This window comes from Empidonax traillii, unplaced genomic scaffold, assembly GCF_003031625.1.
Source record: "Empidonax traillii isolate 1590-97213 ecotype Southwest subspecies unplaced genomic scaffold, ASM303162v1 scaffold488:size1064334, whole genome shotgun sequence".
In the NCBI taxonomy this organism is placed as follows: domain Eukaryota; kingdom Metazoa; phylum Chordata; class Aves; order Passeriformes; family Tyrannidae; genus Empidonax; species Empidonax traillii.
Genome location: NW_020955681.1, coordinates 834186 through 857340, shown reverse-complemented (window position 1 = coordinate 857340; position 23155 = coordinate 834186). Strand labels below are relative to the sequence as shown.

At 38.3% G+C, this 23155-nt stretch overlaps 1 protein-coding gene across 3 annotated transcripts in view; it reads right to left on the bottom strand.

The window, feature by feature from the left end:
- The window catches only part of MYT1L (myelin transcription factor 1 like), a 301410-nt gene that overhangs the window by 168643 nt on the left and 109612 nt on the right, over nucleotides 1-23155 (bottom strand). Inside the window, exon 3 of one of the 3 annotated variants that reach the window (XM_027896220.1) lies at nucleotides 16101-16191. The exons of the other annotated variants lie outside the window; for them this stretch is intronic. The gene's annotated coding sequence lies outside the window, so the exon portion shown is untranslated. The remainder of the gene's footprint in view (nucleotides 1-16100; nucleotides 16192-23155) is intronic. 3 annotated transcript variants of the gene reach the window in all.

Sequence of the window (23155 nt, the reverse complement as noted above, 5' to 3'; positions counted from 1 at the left end):
TAGACAAGGATCAGGAGATTTTGAGGGAGACTGTAGTCTCTTGGTGTGATAGATGGAGGCGAGATGCTGACAGATGAGGCACAGAGTGCTGCAAAGCTAAAAGATTTCTTTGTCTCAAGTATGCTCACTAGGGAGAAAGAGGGAAACATGCCAGAATCAGAGAGAACTTTCCTGGAGGCAGAAAATGAAAAATTAATGAAATGAAGAGTGACACCAGAAAAAGAAATCAGTCGGTGAAAAGAAATGCACAATTCTAGTATTGGATGGCCTGTATCCCAGCATTCAGTAAGATATTCTATATGTATATTTTAATTAGGTTGGGAAATAAATTTATTACCGTAAGTAGAAAAGGCAGCTGACTTATCACACTTTACGGAGTTCATTAGAGGTCAAGGTATGGATAAAAGGAGATTTACAGGTAAAAGACTTTGGGATGGTGTGGATTAAGGTACAAAGAACAGGCAGCTCTGAAATAAGCCAGACTCTGAGCACTGCCTGCAGTGCTGCCAGTATTTTCACACTGCACGTCTAAATGAATCTATAACTTTTTAGATTAAGCCTGTGTACATAGACATGTGAATAAAGATCTAACACTTAGACCTAAGAGAAGTTTTAGATAACTAAATTATCACACTTCAAAATGATTATCTGTGTCTTTAAGATATTTACGTAGTATGGTATGCATCTATACGTATGCATTGTTTTGTTAATATTCTGAAGTGTAACTGCAATTAAGTTGATGTACTAGCAAGTTACTGAACCAAGATTCACTCAGCACAAACTGATGACAAGAGATATATATAAAGGTATGGACATTTACACCAGCCTCAGAATCTGACAAAGAAATATGGAAACCCCCTCTATTTAACTATGTAACTAAATTAGTAAAGATAGGGGGCCTGGACAGAAAATTTACAGTTGCTGGACATAAGACTTAAGTCATTGTGTTGATGTATAAACAAGATACAAAAAAAAAAAAAAATGCAGTTACCTAAAGAGAGGAGATCATTAATGACATAATGACCAGGAAGAAAAAAATCGAAATCAGGGACCACAGCATTTTCCTCTGCATTATAACCAAGATTTTAAAACAAAAACAAATTTCTAGAACTATGAAATTCTGTGTGAAAAGATTTGCCATAAAAAATAAAAACAGACGCATAGCCAAACAGAGTTCAGCACCCCAAAAGTCACACTCGGGCTTTGTTAAACATCATAGCTCAATTTGGGGATTAAACCACACCAACTAAACACCACAGTGAGACATGGAACCTCCTCATGCTAACCTTGATACAAACCTGTGAGCACCCACTGAACAAATCTACTTTTTCCTGGATTCAATTAAGCAATTTATGTAAATTTGTATTCATTGATAAACATAAATCATTACCAATTCAGAGTAGCACCTCACTTCTCAAATGGTAGAGTTGATTTCACAGCATTGTATAACTCAATACTAGCTACTCATGTGAAGTGAAGATGCAACAAGTTGAAATACTATGACAGAAGAATAGGATTAAAGTGAGATAATTCTCAGACAGGAATAGGATTATGAAAATTAATCCTGTGCAATTTATTGGTGTTAATTCAAAATCGGTGATGTTTTTTAAAACCTCATTGAGGTAATAAAGTAATATTGATCTTAATTTCTACAGACTGAAACTGATAACATTAAAATAGAAATTATGGAAGATAGAATGAAAATAATCAATAACATTCTGCATATTGATACACTGTGCAAATGCTCTGTTGACTGCAATCACAATGCATACTAATTCATGAATATTAGCTAGGTCCAGTTTTTTTCTTGTTGGAAAAGTCATTCTCAAAAGTGAAACAAACTTCTTCACTGCAACATCTCATACTGCATCCCCCCCACCAAGTGTTCATTATCATGAATGATATCCATTTTACACTTACTTCATCATCACCCAGAAAGTGCACAATGCCTTTGCCATGAGGTATAGAGGGATGTTACTTCTCTTCTTCTCATGTATATATGTTGGCATGTATTTACTTCAGTGACTATGGCCAGAAAAAGAGGCCCTACAATTGTAAAGGTTTGTGACAGCATTTATGAGGCGTTGGTGTCACAGTGTGTGTTTGGCCCTGGAGAGGGTTCACTCTCTCCTAACAATGAGCAGTCACACTGCTTGCAGAGTTCCTTTGTGCCAGAACTGCTCAGTGTAACAGCAAAGCGTTAAGAAGAGAATGTGTGGCACTCAGCTCTGCCTTTAAATTCACCAGGCAATCCCTCATACATGACAGAGACAGCCAAGAGAGGAGTTCGTAGTAACTGCTAAAACATGCCAGCTGTTTATTTGGCTTTCTTCCCTCACAGATTACTAAACAGCACAGACTGAAACAAAGGATTAGAAATGCTCATGATTTCATCTTGGTAGAAATACCACAACTACAAGGAGATATCCTGTATTAGAAATTTTTTTAGGCGTCACAATTTAATTTCAATTATTTCAACTAGAATTACAATTATTTCAACTAGAACAAAGTCAAATCAGTTAAATAAAATAAATGCAAACAAATGAAAATATCTGGGATTTTTCAGCAGAAGGAGAAAGCTTTTACAGTCTGATTCTAAGCACTCACTCTATGGTATACTACCTGCAATAGGTATTCAATATTTGAGTTCGTGATACCAGTTTTCACAATGCAATTCAACAGGGCACCAGATAACTTCATTGAGGCTTCCTTTCCCACAAAAGGTTGGACCAGATGATCTTTTAGAGGTGCCTTGTAGCTGGGTAGTTCTATGATGATCGAAACATTGTTTTTGGTTTTTTTTTTCCCATTGCTTTCTAACTGGGTTATCTTACTACTTTTTTTGCTTAACAACTTTAAAAGCAGTAAACTGAAATGATATGACAGCGATCAGTGCAGACTGAATTTCTTCATCGAGTAGTGGGGAGGAAATAATCTTGTGCATTGGACTGATCATGCAACTCACTGCTGCTTTAGGCAGGCAGTTAAGGTAATTGCCCATCACAGAGACGCTTACACTGATTGCACACTAGAAAGAGGAGGCAACTGGTTTCCCATTCTCTCATTTACTGATATTAACTTTATGTTGCTACCACCAGAGCTGAGTGTAATGTACGACTCTTTACAACTTTGTTTACATGGCATTAAATATAATTTGGTTACTATAGAAATCTTATCCAAGTTTAAATGTTCATGGAGAACCAAAACAATCCAAAAACCTAAACCCCATTTCCTCATAAATGAATAGTGTTAGAAGTCAATTTAAGGAAAAGAACAAGCAGTTTACAACCTATTTAAAAGGCATGCTTCAATCTCCAAGTCATTCTTGGTGCCCTAAATGAGAAAAATGTATAGATCTTAATAGAAACAATTATAAGCAGAAGCTTCTGCTTTCTACTAGAACTAGAGATGCCACTAGAAAAAGCTTTTCTATGTCATGTTGTAATTACAGCTACTCCTTAAGCATTTATGTATGTGCATCAGAGACAGTGGTCTGGACACCTGCATCTGTGTAAGTAGAACACTGAAATAAAGATGGTTGTGATTTTTAGTCTTTTAATGAGTGTAAATATACATACAAATGTTAAAGTAGCAAGTAATCAATCTGCTATTCTCTGTTAACATCATAAAGACCATATGAAAACGCTTTCTCATATAACCTTGCGTCATATAACCTCGAGTCATATAATTATAACTCTAAATTATACTGCCACTGCTTTCAATTCTCAGTCTTTTTCCTGGTATTGACAAAAGCACTACTCATTATAACCAATGACATTACATTAAAATGGTTCCTCTAAGTAAAAAAAGTAGCAGTAGCTTTAAAAATGTTGAAGAGAATGTTTCATAAACTACTGCTGACACATAAAGTCAACCGTTCAACAACCTACTACACCAAACATTACACCTCTGTTTTTGGAGACTGCTAGAATTCGCTGACCAAATGAAGATATCTATAATAAGGAACAATAAGCCCATCGCCCTAAATGCCGCTGACGTGTATTTGGTGATTCTATGATTTTCAAAAATCTTCAGTCTGAGTGCATTCTATAAACCCAAAGAACATATAAAACAAAGCATTTACAATGCAGATCATACTGACTTGGAGTGTCATATTGAGCTCTTACGTCACAAATGCAGGGTTTTACCTTATATCCAAGCATATCTGAACACACTGCAGACACGATACAGTTTTCTTGGATATAAATACTTAGGCGTACAGTTGGACCATCTTACCAATAGTGTACAAATAAGAACCATGAAGGAGGATGTTTGCTGCTAAGATGTGGTGGCCTGTTAACGTAACAGCAGAGGCTGATTTCTAAGTATAGCAAGGATTTGGTTCTGTTCCTATGCCTTCAAAAGAAGCGTTTTTGCTAGCAACAAGATTCCTTTGGATCAAATGATTGCTTACCATGGCTGAAATTAATGCTGGTACAGACAACAGACCAATCTACCATTCTCATTCTGGTTTTACTCCTTTGTGCCTACAACTTGGCAAAAGGCTGTTCAGACCCAAATTCAGGAGCTCCTTAGTCAACTTCCTGCATCAACATAAAACCTGGTTTTTTCACAAATAGCAATAAAATGTTTTTCCAGCTTTTATCCTGGACATATGGGTTTTGAAGTATTGAGTGATAGCACTAGAGAATGAATCCAGGTTTGCTCAAGAAGATTTCCATAGGCAATGTAAGGAAATCTTTCCAAAATGATGCCAGCAGCATGCTAAGTTCTTGAAGAATGTCCTACTGATTTGAGAAAGTAATTCAGCTTCAACCTACTTTCATCATTGTTAAAGGCAAAACAATATATGGGAAGTCAAATACAAAAATTATGTGAGATGCATATGTGGTCTATCCACCATTAGTGCTCTATCCACCATGGTATGTAAGCTTCCTAAGCCAAAAAAAGCCCCAACCTGAGTTAGTTTTAACCCTGACCTGATCTGGTTTTCTAAAAAAAGACCATTAAAAAAAATTTAAGAACTGTGGAGTGAGGCCTCAAAATTAAATTTATAAAAAACATCATAAAACATGCTATATTTTAGAGAGGAGCAGCAGAACACTTCAGCTTTACCTGTAAGCTCCATTTCTACTCAAAATACTACAAGATGGCTCTGGTGGGTTTGAAAGTGTCCCCTGATCACCACTTAGACTCATGGTTGACATTGGGCTGTTAGGCTTAACTGGAACAGAGGGTTGGCACACTCAGGGCAGGCAGCGCCAAACAGGCAGCCATTCTCTGCGACCCTTGCCTGGCTTGTGATTAATGTATTGTTTCTTCAGTAACTGTGATATGTAGTAGATTAATATATTAGTTTAATGCAAAATAGGTTGATATAAAATGAGGGCAGAGAGGACATGACTGTCTCAACACATTTGATGCACTCAGGGACATAGAAAGGCTAAGAGTTCAGCTATCTTGGAGCAGTAAGAGTGAAAATCGTAGAAAATTATACAGATATTTAAATGATATTCAGGTTTTCCCTGCCCAGGACCATCAGGCTCCTCCTTCATGTCACTCCAACTTCTGACAAGGCTCTTGGACTGGATTCAACCTGTATCCTTGGACATTACAGGGAAATGCCTCTCACAGTAGATTGTCATGATCTCCACAGCATGGCACATTTTTCTAATGAACATTAATCAGCTTTGAAATAGCTAACACTACCAGAATGTAAATTGTGCCTATTTGAACTGCGCTGAATACGACAGAATCTGCTTACTGGACTGTGGTTGGAAGATCCCCCAAATTCAGTCAGCAATGCTTCAGTCACACCTGGTTAACACTTGAGAGTTCCTTTGTAAGCACTTTTGGAAGAGAAAATTTAGTTTCTGCTACCCATGGTTGGATCTTAGAGATGAAAATACACAGCGTCTCTCTTATCAGCTCAATCTTCATTTAACAACCTCACACTTCAGAAAAAGTCAACTATATTCAACAACAAATGCATAAATTCTTGCACTGCTCAACGATGGCCACCAAGCTAAAGCAACAGGTGCTCTAGAAATATACACAATATAAAGTAAAACAAAGAAGACCTTACTCTTTCCTACTGAGGGCCATGTTTCACATCTGTTCAGAACTGCTATGCCTGTTAAGTGCCAGAGCACACACGGGGGGAGGGGGAAGCTGCAGTCACCACTCACTGTCCCCCAGCAGGGACAGAGCTGTGTGGTGGTGAGGACAGCAGGCAGACCTGGGACCCCCAAGTACCAACCTCAGGCTGTATGTAAACTTTCAGTATGACACAGGACTCCTCATTTCATCTGTCTTTGTAGCAAAGGAATAATAATACTTTCTTTATCCTGGTTTTCCTCTTATTTTATTCTTTAGATAGCAATGTATTTGTGCAGGTAACATTTTTCAGCTCTGTGGCTACAAGGCACAATAGGACACCAATCTCAGTTAGGGATTACATATTCTTGATATTTTGAAGAGTAGTAATTATACTTTTTTTCATCAAGCTGTACTTTTTCCTCTTTCCTTTAATAAAAATAGGCAATATTCAGCTGAGAAAGCAAGCTCTTACTCATGACTCTCTGACATGGGACCACAGCTTGGTCTCAGACATCATTTAAAACTATTCAAAGCTATTCAAAACTGTAACAGGCTGGCTGCAGCCCCAAATCAAGTGCACTATAAATTCAGCCTTGTTTTCCCTGTCCTGGCAGGTTCAGGAACATGCTGAATGGCCTGTCTAGACTTCTTTCAACTCAGAATAGTCTCTAATTTCAAAAATCTGGGAAATTTCTTGTTCCTTTGTAACAAAGGAGCAATTTGGAGGTAGTAACAAAGTTTTCAGAGGATATAGGTAAATACTGAAAGCCAAGGTTTAATTTTTTTTGATAATGAACTGAAATGAAAATTCTGAAATCTTTCAACTTGTTCTGAAGAATACAAGTAATGATGCTCCTAAAGGATTCAAATGAAAATGCACAACAAAGTTGTAAGTAGTTATACCTGTATTTCTTTTTTACTATCTACTCTTATTTTACTCCTTCAAAAAACATACAACTATTGCACAAATTTTTTTCTCACCAGATGGGAACTATTATCTCCTTTTTCCATGACAGGAAAAGTGAAAAGGTATAAAGGGAAAACAAAACTCAAATATCCTCAATTATAAAGTTATACTGCTCAGAAAAGCCTCTTCCCAATCATGAAAAATTGTCTGGCAGCATGGATTAATTACGGACTAATATACATGGTTACAATGACCCTTAAGGTCCCAATATTTTGAGTACACAGTGTTTGCAGTTACATATGTAAACATTAGCTATCCCCTTAGAGAGTAGGTGCTCTTCTTAAGAAGAGTACATATGGAAACATGCTTTGGAAATATAGAGAAACATGCTTTAGAAATTTTTGTAGTAATCTCTTGATGTTTAAATATATATTGCTGTACAGACTACATTAGGCATCTGTTGTGGGTTAACCCTGGTAGGCAGATAAGCACCACATAGCCCTTGCTCACTTCTCCCAGAGGGATGGGAGAGATTGGAAGGGCAAAAGTTAAAGAACTTGTAGCTTGAGATAAAGAGAGTGTAATAAATGAATTAAAAATAAATAAATAAAGAAGTAAACAAACAAAAAACCCCCCAGGTGATCAAAGAAACCAAACTGCTCACCACCAGACCAATGAGCAGCCAGCCCCCCAAGCAACAGCAGCCCTGGCAAACTTCCCTCTCAAATTTCATTTCTGAGCATGACACCATATGGTGTGGGATATCCTTTTAACCAGCTGTACTTGCTGTGTCTCCTCCCAACTCCTTGTGCACTCCCAGCTTACTTGCTGGTGAGGCAGCATGAGAAACAGAGAAGGCCGTGACGCTGTGCAAGCACTGCCCGGCTGCAGATAAAACACCAGTGTGTAAACAGCACTGTTTTGGTCCCAAACCCAAAATACAGTTCCTTACAAGTTGTTATGAAGAAAACTAACGCCATTCCAGCCAAAACCAGTACAGCATGCCTCTTGCTACTCCCTTGTACATTGAACTTGGCACACCCTCTGCTATTATTGCCTGCATCTGATAGATAAAAGGTACGCAGCACCATCCAAACATATCAGCTGTGGTGGGGAAGCTTTATCACTGCACTGGGATGGCAACTCAGCAAGACTTACTCACTGGAGTGTTGTGCCAATCACATAATTTCTACTTCTAGTACTTGCTCGTGCTCAAACAAGTCTTATGCTTTGCCTCATGGTCCTGGCAGCTACAGGCCAGTTTGGGTCTGTCTGCTGTGGGACTCACTGATTTGCCCATATCATACTATCTTAGGCCCACATAAACTCAAACAGGCACAAGGAAGATGTCTCTTCCCTCCTGCATGAACAGTGAGAAGGTAGCAATCACAGAACCACAGAATCAAAGAATATGCTGAGTTAGAAGGGACCCACAAGGATCACTGAGTCCAACCCTCAGCCCTGCACAGGACCATCCACGAGAATCACACCATGTGCCTGAGAATATCATCCAAGCGCTTCTTCAACTCTGTCAAGCTTGGTGCTGCGACCACTTTCCTGCATAGCCTGTTCCAGTGTCCAATCACCCTCTGAGTGGAGAACTTTTTTCTAATATCCAACCTAAATCTTCCCTGACACAACTTCAGGCCATACCCTCAGGTCCTGTCACTGGTCGCTACAGAGAAGAGATCAGTGCCTGCCCCTCCTCTTCCCCTCATGAGGAAGTTGTAACTGCAGTGAGGTCTCCTCTCTGTCTCCTCTTCTCCAGGCTGAACAGACCAAGTGACCTCAGCCACTCCTCATATGGTTTCCCCTCAAGGCCCTTCATCACTTTATGATCTTATCCCTCCTACACCAGCTATCAGGTAAGGCTGAGGAATCAATCCCCATCCAGCGCACTTCTTTCTGTGATATGCTAAACAACACTCAGGCTTACCTACACATCTGGATCTGCATAGAACATCCTGAACAGAACAGTCAACATGTCCATTACCACTCCAAATTCATGAGAGGTTGAAGCCCATGAACAGCAGTAAGCCTGTCCACCTCAAACATGATCCACATCCCCTAATCCTAGACTGGGAACTCCAATATGACAAGGTGCTAAGGCATGGAGGTGCACCCCTGGGTGCAGACAGATTGTTCTCAAGGTTTTGCATCTTCTTGGAACACAGTTATCTGTCATTCATCCTTGCCTCTTAGACTCAGACCTGTCTGATGACTTAAACACACAATCAGCACATTATTGTCACAAGTCAGTATGTACAGACACCATTCTTACAGCAGTGCTTCTGAATGACGCTTATTTTCCATTTGCATTTTTTACTTTATTTATGAATTTATTAGATTCTAGTCCTGATACAGCCCATGCTTCAACACAGTGCTCACAGTGTTCAGGAGACGAGGGTCACCTGATTCAGGGTGACCAGTCTACAGTTAGCACCCTGAATTAAGAGTTGCAAAGGGAACAGACATCTGACTAAAAGGTCCCCATACCCCACTCAGTCACTCCTGCAGGGTGCAGAGGTTGTTGTGGGCACCGGGGGTGTTAGAGAAGCCTTCTGGGCTATGGCCTTTGCTCTGGAGTTGGCTGTAGTGCCCTGCAGGGCTTGGAGTTGAAGACTCCTGGGACAAGGTCTGGTGTTGTGGCAAGGGCAGGTCCCATAGCGCCCATCATGGGAGCCAGGTACTATACTGCCTGGGGGTCAGGGTCCACAGTGCTGGGCCCATTGGCAGCGTGGGGGGCCCAGGGAGAGGCCAGGCAGTGCTGCTGGCACCCTCAGGGCCTAGACAAGAGCTTAGTGGTACTCTTCATCAAAGACTAAGCTTATTCAAACAGGTTTTTATCAGCTCATAAAGTAAAGCTTCTTTTCCTTTAAGAATTAAAAATTGTCAAAAACTGGCAATCAGAACCTGTATGTGTTGACAGCTGAATTTGTTTACTCTCTATTTAGGACCTGCTAATGGCAAATTATTACAGACAGAAGTCAGAAAGCACGAGGATGAAAAAGTATTTTCCACAACACAGGCCGCTGTTACCAGCATTACCGCATTGCCACGAATAATATCTTCAGGCTATCACAAGAATAAGCATGTTTTGCTCTTTTTCTCCTTGTAGTCCAAATCTTCTTCACACAAACAGATAAAGTTTGCACCTCTGTTTCCTACTGCAGGCTTCGTTGTAGGTTTGGGTTATCAGCCTCTTTCAACTTTTGCTGTGCTCTTGAACTACTTTCAAGACAGCAGAAAATGTCAAAGGGGGTGGGAAGGTAGGTCCATGGACACCATTTTTCCAAGCTCACTAGGCTTCGTATATCATAAGTCAACTTTCATGCCATATTTTATATTTTTCTCATGCACTAATAGTATATGGCAATTCTTAAAGTCATCTCATAGGTCTAAATATATAATCCCCGTAATGAACTATATAGACTGGAAAAGGGTTTTATAAGTCTTCTCCCATATTGTATTTTGCAAATGAAACTCCCTGTATTTTAATTTTGGGTTAATTTGCTGAATAATAATAATAATTTACATTTATATTGCAGCTTTCATCCTGCTAGATTGCTGAATGCTTCCAATTACATGGATATCGCAACACACAGATGCAGACATTTCTGTGGAAGGCATAAAGTTGGCAACAGCATATGAGCCAGGACCTTTAGGGCTTAGGACAGTGTGGCCAACCTCTAGACTGAAGCCACCAGCATAGTATCCTTGAGTTCACACAGAGCAGAATATCTCAGTTTTAAGACATCAGAAGTCCTAAAGCCTACAAAATTAGTCTCATCTGTAAAAAGAGATAACAAAAATCAGTCCTGCACAGAGATGAAGCAGCATTGCTATTACAAGAACCACCAGTGAGGTAGTCCAAAAGAAAACAAAACAAAAAAGTAGGTTACCAAAAATTTCTTTTGGATGCCTAAAAATGTAATTAAATAAGTGATTCAATTATTACTCCCCCCCCCCCCTTTTTTTTTCCTTTTTCAGAAAGAATAAGATTGAAGGGGATAGATAGAGAACGAAGGGGAATGCTTCTGAGAAAGTTGATTTTCATCCAAATAAAATTGGAACAAGTCCCAGTCAAGTGATCGGTCTGATTTCTATTCAGTTTTGCCAGCCCAAGTGGGTCCCAGTATCACTATTATGCCTGGTATCACGTGATTAGTCTCATTGAGAGAACACAGTTTACATGCTGAAAGCAATGGCGTGAAGCCTTTAGCATACACCTGTTCTTTCTGGAAACATTTCAAGTGTTTCTTTTGGTGTGGGGGAGCAGCAAAGAGAAGTCCTGCTTAAAAGGAAAGCCTTTTTGAGGAAATATTGTTCTTGTGACTGGAAAAGCAATTGGTATTAGTTCTGATTTATTCAGTGGAAATTCCTCTTCATATAAGGCCATTCCCAGCTTTCTGTTCTCCAATACAGATGACAGTCTCAAACACTAACAAATAATCCTTGAAGTCAGAAACTAGAGATACTTAAATAATTACAATTCAAAATTTTTTTAATAATCTTTTTATAATCTTGATGGCAGATTTTCAGAAGAGCTTAGCTCCCAACTAGTAAGCAAATAAGGAGTTCAAAAGCTACCAGCTACAGTTGTTGCGTTTCTGTAAATCAGTCAAAGATAATGACTGTTGCAGCTGTTCAGATCTTTTAAAAAAAGGACCAAAATTTATGGGAAAGTGTCTCAGGAAAATGCTTTTTCCATAGGGATAAATTCTCTCCATCTGAATTGAAGTTACAATGGGTTGTAGACAATTTTCAAATGGCCATGCTGTTCATGCAGGTGTATTCTTGGCTACATTCAAGGAAATTGTATGTATGTTCTTCCTGTAAGTTGCTGCTAGGAGAGCAGGAGAGGGTAATGGCTATCATAAACAACAAAAAGCTAGAAGAAATTACCAATAAAGAAAGTTAATGAATCAAAATGTACAGAAAAGGAAAGGACTAAAAAAAGATTTAAGCAATACCTCTCTCCACTCAATTATTGCCATCTGCATTTCTTATTTAAAAGTAAGATTTTGTGGCCTCTCTCTTTCCCACTCATCTTCTGCCATCAAATATGATAAAGAAAGTATTTTAAAATATTTCCATGAATAGTCACACAGGAAGATTTGTCTTATGAGATGGAAGAGCAGTGTATGTAAAAAGAGTGTGCTTCCATGCAAAATTTCTCATCTCCCCACTGTCTTGGAAACTAGCAGTAATTTGTTTCCTTCAGTCCCTCCAGATCAGGTAATTCAGTAACCACATCACAGGACTGGCAGAAATTAAGAATGATAGAACCTTGGGAAACACCTGTTTTATAATTTTAATGGACGTGTATACATTCTACTTGCCTCTTAAAAATGAGAAACTGTAAAAAACTTGACTGACGGAGAATGGGAAGCTTCTAAGAATACTTTTCCTTTGTTTTCAATATTTTAATATCTTTTGGTCATGCAATTAAAAAGCTTACAGCTTTTACAGGGAAATAATCTGCCTGAAGACCACAGTAAAGCTAGTAAGTGAGGCAAAAAATAATCAAGCTAACTTCTCTATTTTCTACATGAAATATGGATCTCTCCTCAGACAGTGAATGCAGCCTCAAAGAGCAGTCTCTAATTTCTTGAAGGAGTCATTCAAATGGCCAAATATGCAACAGATTTTTAAATTAAACCTAAACATGAGCAGTGTAACTACTTCCATTGAAACTTTAAAATAACTTTCTTAGGGAGAGAAAGAACAGCACAAATCCATTTTGTAGGTAATATTAAACAAACATTAGCAGAAATGCATTTAGAACTAAAACAGAGTTCATTAAATATATCTACTACTGCAATTATTAAAAAGGTGTTTTTAACAAAATTATCCAATTATTCCTTATTCCTCTTATAAAGGTGTTCAGGGACCATTTCCACTATCAGTAGTAGTATTATATCATTGATTAAGAGTCCTTCTTGCATCTTTCAATGTTCAGCAAAGCTCCTTCTGTCCTATGAAAGGCAGGTGTTTGATCTGAGAACACATTACTTCAGGAATCTTTCTATTTTAAAAATTTCAAGCCTGAAACTAATGTGGCAGGTTTTAAAGCATTGTTCTAAGTAAATTTTCAGTTATTAATCACTAATGTCACTAATTTCTACTAAGAATGCTCAGAGTAGATACCCAGAGGGAAGAGAAGGCCCTACGGATTTTTTGCTTATTATTAAGGATCAGCAATTCATCTCATTTACCTCTTACTAAGTCACAGAGATTTGATTCCAAACAGGTCAAGTTAAGATCCTACAAGGGTGACCCTTTTACAGAAAAATTATTTTCAAAGCTTAATTATTAAAAATCGTGTAGTGAAAAGAATATTAACACTAAATTTTCTTACCCTGTATCTACGGGGTATCAGTCTTGTGCTTTTTAGGTTTTCCCAAAAGCTTTCTATTAGCAGCATGTTTTACAAGTTCTGCTTTGGACATACCTTTGTTTCCTCGCATAAGGTTTGAAAGCAACGCAGGTGTCCCATAGACTCCAATTTATTTTTTTTACCTGCAAGTCCTCTACATGTGGTTGTTGCAATGGTGTAGGCTGAATATAAAGATGCCTTGCTACACTAAAATATATGCATTCTCAGAGGCAAAGTAAAGGTATTGGATATTCAGGCTGGAAAATTTTATTCTGAACCATGAGGTTCCATAGTCCAACTGTCTTCTTTTCCTGATGAAGAATGTATTGAATCACAACTTTATTACACTGAATGGACTGCTGAAGTGGAAAGTTTCTACTTTGCTAGAGTTGCCTAATGTCTCATAGCTTTGGAATAAGGATGAAAGCAGTTGAAAAGTCCTTCTTATTTATGTTTGCAATGTAAGCCCAGAGATGTCCGTCTTGGAAGCAAGGAAAGACTAAAAAAATAAAAAGGCAAAGTTATTGTTTTTTTGCTGGAGAAACTGGTTAAACTTACTTCATACATCCATAGGAAATACTAATAAACAGTAGTTGCAATTCTATGGAAAAGAACTGGACATGGAAAGGAGGAAATGAGAATAATAAAGATATGAAACTGCCAGTGAATGTGTACTTTTCTAACAGAGTATGGAGAGTTGAATATTACAGTGTTTGAGGTATAGTATTTATTCCAGAACACCACTATTATTACTATGATATTCAGATTGAAAGGATTACCATCAACCCCTTCACTCTATGGTTGGTCCTACAAAGATCCAGCTAATTGGTATCCAAGCCAGAGTTACAACTCTTACCAGTTTAATTGTGACAGAAGCTTCTTTTGCAGTTGTGGTCTGGTAAACTGAACAGGGCCAGGGCACGACGGCATGCAACTGTCAGTATATATATATAAACTGTATTTAACTGCCAGTGCACACTTTGGCACTCATTTGAGTCACAGGAACTATCACTGAGGCGACACCTGGGCATGGTTTGGAGATTAAGGCAATCCTCGGGTGGTTCCCAACATGCACTACAGGCAAGGCTGACACGTTTCAGTGAAGAGAAACTTTAGCCAGATGGATGTAAGCCATGCTCTGTCACTTGCCCTCAAGACCAGACAGGGAGCCAGGGTGCTTTTTATTTACTTTGTATAGACATAGACATTGAAACCCATTTTCTTCTGACATCACTATGACTCACCTTATTGAAGCCAAAGATTTACGGCAAATGTGTAAAAATTAGAGAATCACCGTAGCTGTTGGATGTGTATTTTGGGGAGTGAGGAGGTATATGGAAGATACGGCAATCATCTTATTTTTTAAAAGTAACTTAAGTGGGGTTAGACCTATTTTACATTTGCTCACTAAAACCAGAATCTGCCGTACTCCGATTTTTTGTCTCTTCTTTTTTAAACCTTTTTTTCCCTCCGATTTCATTCATATAGACTAGCTTTGGTCATTAGCAGCATGGCACAACCCAGTATTACAGTCTGCTCCTGAACGAATGTGCACCAAACGGTCCATTTTACCTTACTTATTGCCTGTCATAAAATCTGCTCAGATCATGTAAGAGTGAGCAGCACCTGTTTGTCTGGCATTCCCACACATACATCAGAAAGCAAATACCTCACTGCTGAACCCAAACTTTTGAGTATCTTTGATGTTTCCTCTCTGGAAAAAAACTGTGTCACAGGGGACCATTCCCCACTCTATTATACCAACTCAGAAGGGTAGCTTCATTAGTTAGCAAAATTACACTTTCAGATAGGAAAAATAAAAATCAAAATTTAAATAAAACTCTTTCTGCAATGGTAAGACAAAAATCAAAACTGAATAGAGAGTGGAATGAGAATTAGTCTTAAAGCTTTACTGTTGCTAGTGAGTCACCTATTGTCATTTATTGTTATTGATACATTTAAAAAAAATGCCTTTTATGCAAAGTATCTCTCCCCTTGTTTACAAGTTACGTATTGCTAATTCAGGCTTCCTGAGGTTTTCTTCTCATTGCTATTGGTATGTAACTGTGATGCTCTCGTTCTGATTTTGCACATTTTCATGCTTTGATGGTTTGTTTGGCTTTCCATTCACATCGTTTGGAATACCTGGCTCCTTTTCAGACGCAGAAGCCCTGCTGCTACCATGATAAAGCAAGTTTACAGTGACCCAAATAAACATAACAGAGGTGGGAATTACATACTCTATTCCTCACACAGAATCCCACCCCAAAATGACCTTTCTTTCACTCTTCCTCACAGGCACATATACACAATTACACACAGTTCAGGTTTCTTACATAAAATCAACCAACTAAATTATTTGGCTCTCCAAGCATCAAGAAATTCTACTGTCTTATCAGCTTCTCTTTGTTGATTCCAGCAAACATCCAGTCTTTCAGCGTGCTTTGTGTTCCCCTCTCCCAGCACTACTCCACAGACCTCGCCTGTTCCCAAGGGTCCTTTTTCTAAAAAAAACCACACACACACACACAAATATATATATATATATATATATATATGAAATCTCAGGGAGTAATTACTCCCTCTCTCTGCCTGCCTTAGCTCTTTCCACCACAATCCACATGAACACAACGTGGCTTCACAGAGCGCTATACAGACTTGTCAAAGCCATCCCGTACTGACTCACCACACCCACTGTGCTTCTCCCAAACCAAGAAGATACTTAAAGATTGAAGGAGCTCCCACTCATCTAACCTATTTCTTCACCTCTCTGTTCCCCACGCAGACTTGACAGTCCTTCACTGAAGGGCAGTATTTGCTCTTTGCTTCTTTTTAACCATTGATACTGGATAAGTAAAAAAGTCAGGAAAGAGAGACAGAAAGGGAAAGAAAAAAACCTGCAATAACAGACTTTAGATCTAAAAAATACCAATTCAAACTAAACAATTTTCCCCACTTTCTGAGATTTATATATACATACAGATATAGCACTCCTTGAAGTGTGTTGCTTCAACAAACAGGAGCTGAAACACTCTGGAAACAATTTGCATTATAATTCTGTGCAATTTTTTTACTCTGGTCACTAATATGACCAACATATAAACCTCTGAAAAATTTGGATGGCATAATAATATAAGACCAAGTTGTGAGTAGTTGATAATTTAAACAAGGTAAAGCTTTCTCATCTCAGGAAAAAAAGGTCTGAAGTTGAACAAGGTCTGATCTTTCTTCGATATAAATAAGTAAGTTTCCAGTGGAAGCGGAAAGCAATTAGTGATTTCATGTTGGCTTTGGTATGCCATTTTGAGACCTTCTCCATATGTCATAATTTATCACTAAATTAAACATTATTGTAGATGAGACTCACATTTGCTTGAAGAAGAATTATAAATTAAGGAACAGGGACAACACTGGCACACTTACATTTTATTGTACTATGTAAGTATAGTATATATATACTATATATATATTATATATATATAATGTACTAATGTAGTAAGTACTAATCTACTATTTTAAGGTTTACAAAGAATATGAAAAGAAAAAATACAGTTAAAGTTTCTAAAGAATGGAGATTTCTGGATTACAGTTGTTACTTTCTTAAGAACTAGATTTGATTTTTCCATGACCAGAATGCAAAAAACTAAGTTGTCACTAAGTTTAAAAATTCAAATCCACAAAGACTGGAAAATAAAAGACCTAAGATCATTCCTCTAAAGGTTTGTTTGTTTTTTTGGGTTTTTTTTTTTTTTTTTTTTTTTTTTTTTTTTTTTTTTTTTTTTTTTTTTTTTTTTTTTTTTTTTTTTTTTTTTTTTTGTAGTTAAATATTTTCTGGTTTTCTGAGCAAACAAAAATCCCTAGAATTTGATCATATGGCTTCACATTGCCAAGACTGGTTATCTGCCAAGCTGGATTCATTTGTTCCACTGCACTAATTACTACCATGCAAGCATATGAAGCAACAGTGGGTTATCGTCCTCTAGGTATATCAGAACTAGAGCAGAATGAGGCACAACAGAAAGGTTAAGGCAGCCAAACCCTGCCTGAAGACTCTGCAGCTGTCTCTGCCTCTGCCACAGAGCACTCGTGTCATGACAATCAGGTCATTCCAACCAGACACTGAGTAGGTGATGCCAGCTGTGTTCCTCACCTCTGGCTCCAAGCCTGGCAGCACACAACTGGACTGGCAGAAACAACAGGGTCAGACACTCCTACTAATGGCAACAGAAATAATGTTTTAGACATAACCAGCTTCACATAACACTAAGTGCTGTGAAAAATCTGTGTTTATAAACTAATGAGCCAAAAGTAGCGAATCTTACTCTTTTGTGCCTCAGTTTTCCATCAGGAATGCAGTTAATGCAAAATTTTACCTTACCCAGCTACTGCAAGTGCTCAGAGCAGCAAGCAAAGACAAGCAACAAAGACAAACCAATAAGACACTAAAAACTGGAGGAACTGCAGTTGCCTGGATCTTCCTTTTTGCCCTTCTTGCAGATAGGACTGACGCTGGCTTTCTTCCAGTCTTCAGGAACCTATTCCAATCACTGTGACCCAGTCATCGAGAGTGGCTCCAAAATGACATCAGCCAGCTCCCTGAGCACTCATGGGTGCCTCCCACCAGGCTCCATGGTTTTCTGTATGTCCAGCAAGGGCTCCCTGACTCCCTCGTCACTAAAGGTGAGCCTTGCTCCAGATGTTTGGGTTACAAACAAATGAAAGCACTGCTTCCTGGCAATCATATCTCACACTAAGGATGAATAAATAATACAGAATAATACATAATTAAATCTAAAATCAACACATGTTATACATGTTCTCACTTCTTCAACTGTGTGAAGACCTGCTCTAGGAAGCCAGAAGCCACTTAGTGCAGAAGACAGAATTCTCTGAAAAAGTTTGCCAGATTTCACATCTGTATTTCATGAACAGGAAAAAGAGAAATGAACACTACCATTCCTAAGTTTTATTTATTATATTGCTGCTGTTCTTGCGACTCCTATGAATTTTACTGGGGATGAGAATCCTACTGCTCTAAGCATATATAATGCTATGGATTTCTATAAGTCTTAAGCATGGCATATATTCAGTGAAAAAATACCTGCTCCAAAGAACTCACCATTTACAGGTTAGAGGAGGAATGACAAATGCATTCAACTGAAACCAAGAGAAAGCAAATCACATGGCAATTACAGCAATATTCATTTGTTCATGGGTATAAAACCAAATAAAAAGGTATTAAACTACTAAAAAAATCTGAGAAAATAAGAAATTCAGGAAAGATACATACATTGGAAAAATGCCTTTAAAGGGCTGTCAGGTGAAATGGAATTAAGGGGAAAAAGGAAGGTTTGGCACACTGGATAAAAGAAATATTTTTCAGATTTACTTCTGCCTCACATAGACTGTTTCTTTAGTAATGATGACAAATATACAGCATGGAAAAGGCTAGGCAGTGAATATATTTAATATAAGCTTCAGACCCAGAAAACATTCACTCTAACATTTCCCTGGAAATTCGTTCTTGTTTTCTCTTCCATTTAGTTTCTTGGTCACAGATTTTAAAGGCCACTGTGACAACCATGTTGACATTGGCAACGTTACAGCTCTGAAATCAGGTGTACTACAGAAGTCAGGCCTACAGTCTTAGGAGCAAAGGGAACAAGGGGCTGCTTGCTGGCTGCAGCACTCTCTGTCACCCCCCGGTACAGTGTCCATTAAAGGGATGTCCATTGGGATGACCAGCTTTCCTGGAACGGGGGTGGTTGTGACAGTGGGAATTCCAGAAGTTACAAACATAAGAACATTAGACATTCTAGTAAGAAGAAAAGGCTAGTAGGCCAAACGCACCTGTCTTTTCTGATTTCTCTCAATTCTGTCATTTTTTTTCAGCATCTATCCCAGTATTCCCTTTCTTTAGAAACACAGATGCTTCTCTACATATTTTACAGTGTTTGCTTACTTTCTAAAGCCAACTTGTGTATTCCCACTTGCAGGGAAGAATCTGCTCAGAATTCTTTAGACCTTTTTAGAATTCTCCCCTGTTTCTTGTGCTGCTTCCCAGAACCCAGGTGTATTTCACCAATTCCTTTCATATTTTTGGAGTTATTGGCTCAAATATTCATCCTGCCCCAGATTAAGTGGAAATCATGTGAATGATATATTCTCAGAGAAACATCTACCCTCTGCACAGTAAAGCTAAGAAAAATTCAAACAGGATATTGAGCAACATTAAAAATAGACTGCAAATATGCAATGCTAATTGATCTAGATTGCATACTTGAACACTGCTTAATTTTGCCCTCCTCATCTCAAAAAGAGTACAGTAAAGAAATGTATAGCCCCATAAAGGGCAATATATTATGAGAAGCCTGTTAATATTCCTATTAGATTGTGGGAGTAATAGATGCATTCATTCAGAGAGGAGATGGAAATGACAGACTGTGACTGGGACATTATTGAAAGTAGTGAACAATGGCAGTAAATTAAAAAACATTTGTATATCTTCACACTCATTTCAAGGGCAAGAGTATACTCCATAATATTGAAATAGTTTTACAATGAATTAATAGAAACTGTGAAAATAATACACCCTTAATTGTCTTACTAATTAGCATAGACCAGTGGAGCAGTCCGGATGGTGGCATTATTGTGCACACACTGCGTGAGCGGAGAGCATCACACACCACTTGCCAGGAAAGTTGAGAGTTTGGAGAGGGAGAGCAGACAAAAGGCAGCTGAGGGGGTGAGCACTAAGAGCAATCACCATCTGGGTCCATTTATGGATGGCTGGGCACAGACCGATGAACTAAACAGGAAAAAGGGTAAAAAAATTGGGCACTGAAAGAGATGAAAGGAAGACCGAGGAAGAGACAAAAAAAGTAAGCGCAGGCATGGAGCAAAGCTGGTGCAAAGAGTCTGTGCAGGAGGGAAGGAAGGAATGGGCACAAGGGTCGTTAAGCTCCAGGCAGTGAACGCTCAGCAATAGTTACATGAAGGTCACTGCTTTGGCTGCTTTGCAGCTGCTTCTACTGCCAGCAGTCTCTGTCTTGTCTCAGCCCTCCCCATGACCAGTTTAGGGAGGGTATTGGTTTTGGGAGCACCACCTGGGTCCCAGCATGCCCATGGTAAAATGGCCTCATGGGCAGGCTGCTGGGCACAGGCACTGCCAGGGCAGAGGGGACATCCTGCAGTGACACTCCCTGCCTTCCATTTTGCATGTAAAACATACCAGGCTTAACTCCTCCAGTTAACCCCTGCAGGTTACTGCATTGAGAAAAAGTGATTTTAACAGGTAAAAGGGACTACAGGTTAACACGAGAATGAAAAATATTATGTCAAGTAATATTAACTATCACAGCTGTCTCTGTTATTCTTAAAGAATGCAAAACTATCACACGACAAAAGTGTGAAGAAGAGATTTTGTTTTACTAAAACAAATACAGCCTTTTTTAAGGCATGTAAATGCATTATTCCTGAAGATAACTGGTGTCCAAGAGTGGCTGCCAGAGTGGCTGACACATTAATCTGGCCATTTATAATGACTCCTACAAGTTTGGGTTGTTTTGCAAAGTCAAAATGAAGTTTCACAAATGACCAATGAACCAGCAAAGCCCACCCCTGTGTCTGGCACATGTTAAAGGTAGTGCTTTATTTATTCTGTACCATTTCCATCTTCCAATATGAGTCATTAAATCTTCTTTTCTGTTTTTATTCCTCCTGTACTTGGATCACTGCATATAGTAAAATACAATTTTTTCATAAGAGTATTAGACTCTAAGCAAACCGCTTATGCATAGAAAAAGGGAAATTGCATTCAATAACTCCAATATCCCGAGTTCCTGCAGGTAGTATTTTAAGTCACCAGCATTAAGAAAGGTACTTTGATTTCCTTCATAGTAGTCTCAGTAGACAGACCTACTTCACAGCCTTACGTTTTTTTAAATTGCAAGTAACTTAACAATGAAACAGGAAAACAAGCCCAGTTGGTGATTCCCCCTTCCCTTTGTTAGTCTACTGCCATTAATCTATATAAAAGAGGAGTGTATATAAATGTATATATTAATGTATATAAAAGAGGAGTGGAGAAATCTAGGCAGAAAGCAATTAAAGGGTTTTCAACTAAGATACTTGGACTCTGGAACAGTTATCAAACGGCCCCCCTATAACTACATGTCCAGTATGAAGATGCATTAGCCTTTGTACTAAAGGTTTAGGTCCAGTGGCAAACATTGCGGTGGGAAGGAATCCTGGGAATACCCTCTGACACATTACAGCCAGTATACCATTTAGGCTGCTTATCTGAAATCCATACTATGGATCTGATGGAGGGATTTTAGGACCAGGGAAGACATGAGAATGCAGAAACAAACTGACAACTAACCAATTTCTACTACTTTTAACCATAGTGAAGGAAGGGGCTGAAGTTCATAATCTTTAAGAAAGAAAAATGAAATACAATACTAAGAATAAGCTGCTCAATGTTAAATGACATGCTGCTCGGCCTGCTGGATGAATCTCTTCCTTTAGACCACAACATGAAAATCTAATTCCTAATTTTATTTTTGAATACATAGAAGTGATCTGTGAGCACAAGCCATGCAGCAGCACTATATCCGGAATGTCACATCACATGGACAGATGAAAGGCTGGGATTTTGTCCTATAGACATTGCTGGGAGGGAAGTGGGGTAAAACGTAGCAGTAGTCCTTTTCATGAAGAACACAGTGTGATCCAGTCACCTAATCCAGATCACATCTTACAGCCCTGCAGATTGCAAGCTGTTCTCAAACTACTGATAAAAAAATGGAAATAACACATTTTTCTGCAATTTTGGTACAGTTTCTTCATGTATAACCAGCTACCTTTAGTTTTTGAGGTGGTCTTCAAATGAAGAAAGTAACATCTAAAAAATGAAAAAGTATTAACTTTTGTAGACAAACACCTGACAAGCTACCAAAGTATGAGGAAAAGTACTGAAAAACTTCTGTTTGAAGTGATTAAATGTCATGTACCAATTCTTCTTAGTATTTTGGAATAAAATCATAACTGCTATATGGCAGATTTGTGTTGTACAAAACAAAGTATTGTACTAAAACAATGATATTTAGGAAACTACAAAGCTAAAAATGTTTCTGCTCCTTGTGAAAACACTGTAAAACACAGGTAGGGCAAATGCTCTATAAAAATAACAAGACATCTAACAATAGAAATTACATATTTTAACAAAAAATTAACCTGCTCTTCACCACTGCTGTGATCACAAGAGAATAATCAATGCCATTAGAAAGAGAACTGGTGACATACCAGAATTTATGAACTATGTGCAACACATTAAGTGAAAAGTAAATGTACTTCAGGTTAGCACAACAGATGTGTAACTCAGACTGACTGCCATGCTCAGGGAATTCCCTAAGTGACCTCTCCGATGTCTGATCTAATTCAAAACTAGTATAAATAACAGGAATTTGCTTTTCTCCTCTATGGCATCCAGCTACGAGAAATATATTGCATTGGTCATCCAGGGGAGCACTTTAAGAGGAAAATCCAAAATGCCTTAGAGCCTAGAGTGCAAAAAATCTGGATGGTTGAACACTCAAAATATTGACCTCACTACTTTAGAAATGAAACTCACTTTATTTTTTAACAATCAAAGGCTAAGTCTTTGATAATTATTTATTTTTAAATTACCTACAACTAACATGTTTTAATATGGAATCTGAAAATCAAAAGATAGATCAAGGAAATCAAAGCTGCAGCACTAGATTTTTCACATTTCTCCACAAGTTCAAGAACTTTTACTGTGCTTT